The sequence below is a fragment of the Mustela lutreola genome, chromosome 12 (genome assembly GCF_030435805.1).
Source record: "Mustela lutreola isolate mMusLut2 chromosome 12, mMusLut2.pri, whole genome shotgun sequence".
NCBI lineage: Eukaryota > Metazoa > Chordata > Mammalia > Carnivora > Mustelidae > Mustela > Mustela lutreola.
In genome coordinates this window covers 52,439,649-52,443,689 of record NC_081301.1, presented here as the reverse complement: position 1 = coordinate 52,443,689, position 4,041 = coordinate 52,439,649, and the positions used below count along the sequence as shown (strand labels likewise).

Sequence of the window (4,041 nt, the reverse complement as noted above, 5' to 3'; positions counted from 1 at the left end):
CCCCAAGGATTCATTATTTTGGTATAGAGGGGAGTGTTACAGGTACTTTTGTCTTGTCTGATTCTGAAAGCCCTCCCACTACAAGTCAAGGAACCACCGTGGCTGTTCTACTGATTGCCGAGTATATTCACTCAAACTACATTGTCAGGAACTATGAAAATAACAAAAGAATATGTTCAAGGATGTAGTGGGCCCACTGAGAGATTCCACTATTCCTAAATTCCATTTTTCAATGGACTCTCTTAAATATCCATTTTTACCTATGGGTCATGGTGGTTTTCTGGAATACTAAGGATTATCTTGAGTTCAGAAGCAACATCCAGTTATACTTGAAAGGTCCAGATATTTCACTTTTTCTAGTATTAAATTATCTTAGCTTTCTTTCCTGTTTGTCACAATGCTTACCACTCCTAATTATTTCTTAGATTTGTTAGGTTCCCTTTGCCTATACCCTGTTGGCTCTTAAGTCCATGATCCCCTGCTTTAAACCCTTGATCAACTCTTGGCAGGGCCAAAGCCCAAGAGAAAGTAGGACTGACCTATATCAGGAGAACAAATGCCTTTCAAAGCAGAAGATTTTGCCTCCATTTCCCAAACCAGTCAAACCTTCCAGGAGTGGTTCTTTAAGCTCCCTGTCAATATGGAGAGTAAGCCATTCAACAAGAGAGAGACCAAGACTAACTGTTCTGGGATGAAAACCTTTGGTCAGCCTTTAAGCAAGACCAAGGCAACAGCTCTCCAAGGGTATGCCCTATGGTCATGAATATCTCTCCCTAAGGTACTTTATGGCCTGGTATCCCAGAGTCTTTCATCTCTGTGCCTGATTTGGGACCTCTCCTAGCCTGGAATCTTCTCTGCCTCTTAATACCCCCAACTGCTCGGCCCAGCTGAGCACTAGCAGAAGAGGTCCCCCAAGATAATAGGTGAATTTTCATGGCGGAGATAATGATTTTAAAATATATCCAAAAATTCTTCGACAAGTCTTATCTTAAAAGGTGGAGCCTAATTCTATTCCTCTTGAATATAGGCCTGAAAGATCAATTACTTTCCAAAAAAATCAAATGTGGTGGAAGCCACAGTCTGTGACTTCAAGGCTTGGATCATAAGAAGCATGGTGGCTTCCTCCTTGTTCCTGCATTTGGACTGCTCACTTGAGACAAGCCAGACACCATGCTGTGAGTTCATTCAAGCAGTTTGTAGAGAAGGTCATAGGAAGGAGAACTGGGGTCTCCTATCCACAGCTGTGTAAGTGAACTATCTTGGATGTGAATCCTTCAGGGTCAATAAAGTCTTCAGATAACTGCAACCCCAGCCCAAATCTTAACTACACACATCACTGGAAACCTTGAACAAAGCTGTTCCAAATTCCCGACCTATACAAATTACAGAAGACGCTGTGTTCATTGTTGATTTAAGCCACTTAGGTTTTGGGCTAATTGGTTATTGTTGTTGTTGTTTGTTTATTTGTTGGGGGTTGTTTTGCTGCAAAAAGCTTTCTTGTTTCCATTTGGTTCTTGGCTTGGGAGAGGGTTCCAGGGTGGTTAAAAAGCTTCCAAGTAGCTTCAAGGAGAGTCTCAGGCCCAAGCCCTGGCACCAGGAGGATACCAGAGGGGCCCTTCAAAGGATGCTGGGCTTCAGAGTCCTGCTTGAAGGTGAGCCCTTCAAAGAGATACTCACCCAACCCAGTCTGGGAGGCAGCCAGCCTGCAGAGGTGAGTCAGGCAGTTTCTATCTTCTTGATGAGTTTCACCTCCTTATCTAGGACACGGCTCTCCAGGAAGTCCCAGAGATGGCTGTCTCCATGGATGGATCTCAGGGCATGCAGAACTGAAAGGGCCTGGTTCAGGTTTATCTCCAGAACTAGGGCAGTTGGCATGGTGTCCAGGGTTTTATCCCACTCGTCTTGGGATGGCTTCTGCACATCCTGGAAGGGGACATGGCCACTGCTCTGGTCTTGCATCTTCAAGATACACTTAGTGCTCTTGTGCTTCTCCTCAGCCAACTAGCAGAAGAGGGGCTCACGCCCTCCAGAGCCACATTGTCACAATCAAAATAGAAGCCTAGAGAGATAGGTGTAGGAGGCCAGCAGATATATATTGACCAGGCGACAGTGGCGTCCACTTCCGTGGAATAATTCTGATGAATCTGGGAGCTCATGGTGGATTGGTAATAAGGAGCTAAGCTCAAAATAGGGTGTTGAGGGGTTCCAGAGGCAGAAGGTGGCTGAGAAGATGGCCCCAAAAGTTGTGACTTGAAAAAATGTTGGAGGATGGTTGGAGGCTGATAAAAGAGGTGTTCCTGGGTCTGTTCTGCCCAAACACTGTTGCAGATCTGTGGACTGCCAAGTGCTCCTGGTTTGGGGCTAATTTGTTACATGGTGACTGATAACTAATACAGGGACTTGGCAACGACCTTTTTTGCTATCCATGCTATTACTCATGCTGGTTGTGGGAATTATGAGCCAGACGAGACAGAATAATTTATGATAGGTCATTGGAAAGACATTTTGGAAAGTCTGACCTCTCCTCATACCATACCTCCCCATAAACTGTGACAGTCCCAATGTGTAATTGGGCTGTTGGTACTGCTAGATTTGTAGGGACATTTCAATTTTTTAAAAATGTTCAAACTTACAAAGAAATATCTCACAAATATTTCTTTGTAATTTCTTCCTGACAGCTCTAATGGAGCAGGCAGGGTAACTTTTATTTACTCCAATTTAGAATAGAGAAAACTCAGGCCCAGAGTTTCAAGTGATCAATGAGTGACAAAGTCAAGATTTGAATGGAAGTCTCTCTGATTCCAAAACCGGGTTACCACCATGCCCCTTAAATTAGTGTCATTCCTGCTCTGCGGGTCACTTAAATTCAGTTAAGCATATTTTAATGGCAAGAGATGATATTTACAAAGTGCTAGGTGCAAGGTATAGTACTCACTAAGTGGTAGCTAATACTATCATTATGTTTATGGGATGCCAAGGGCTGGGAATTCACAGAGGTAAACCAGGCCAGGCCCTTCTCCTTAGGGAACTTAGGCTGGGGGGAGAAGTAGACCTTGCTGAAGAAGATGCTTCCAGGATTGACTTGAAAAGCCAAAAAGAATATGTATAGGCCAGGCAAGCTAAGGCTAGGGATGGAATGTTCGGGGCCCTTTATAGCTCAATGTTCTGCCCCTCTCAAATGCAGGGGTGGAGCCTTCCCACCCCAGCTGACCAGTTGACATGCCCTGAAGCAAGCACCCGAAGAGCAGGTTGCCCAAGGGCAAAGAAAACAGCGATCATCAGGAACACCCCATTCCTCAATTTCTGTAATAACTATTACTTAGTTTTCTTGGGTTGAATGTGACTTACTGAGATGCAAGAATCAGCCAGGACAGCTTAAGAGAAAATACCATGGAATGGGCTTCTTACCTCTGTGGGGTTCTTCAGGAAATGACAACATTGAAATCACTTCCCGGAATTCACGGGCCCCGGGAATGGGATTGGTGGGGGTGGAGCCGAAGGCAGCCCATGGGACAGGTGGAAAGAAATTGCTCCTGTGGCCCATGGAGAGAAGATGAGGCTCTGGGCATTACAGAATGGCTTCTTTTGCACCAAATGTACCCCGAGGTCCTTGGTGCCACCAAAGGCTTTTCTGAGGGAGGAGAACTGTTCTCAGTGGCTTGTTAGGGATCTGGGAAGAACTGAGGATGGACTGTTTTTGCTCGATTTCTCCTGTTTTTCGTTTTTTTTTTTTTTTTTTTTTTTTTTTTTTTAAAGTGATCACTAAATTCCCATCATTCTTTGTATGCAACACCCATTAAATCTAAGCGATTCTCCAAGACAAAGAAAACACCAAGTCTGGGGCCATGTGCCAACAAGAAGTACATGACCTTCTCTTGCTGGGGCACTGGTATTTTTAAAGCAACAAATGCATGATATTGAATATCCCAGCAAGACTCCCTTCTGAGCAGATCCAACAGTTGTCCCGGAGAAGAAACAAACTGGTAAATGCCCCCAAGCCCTTCTGGGGCGCCCACAAAAACAGATCATCAAATTCCTCTT

At 44.6% G+C, this 4,041-nt stretch overlaps 1 pseudogene; it reads right to left on the bottom strand.

The window, feature by feature from the left end:
* Positions 1-1,432: 1,432 nt before the first annotated feature.
* LOC131812133 (ferritin light chain-like) lies at positions 1,433-2,156 on the bottom strand (annotated as a pseudogene).
* Between the last annotated feature and the right edge of the window lie 1,885 nt (positions 2,157-4,041).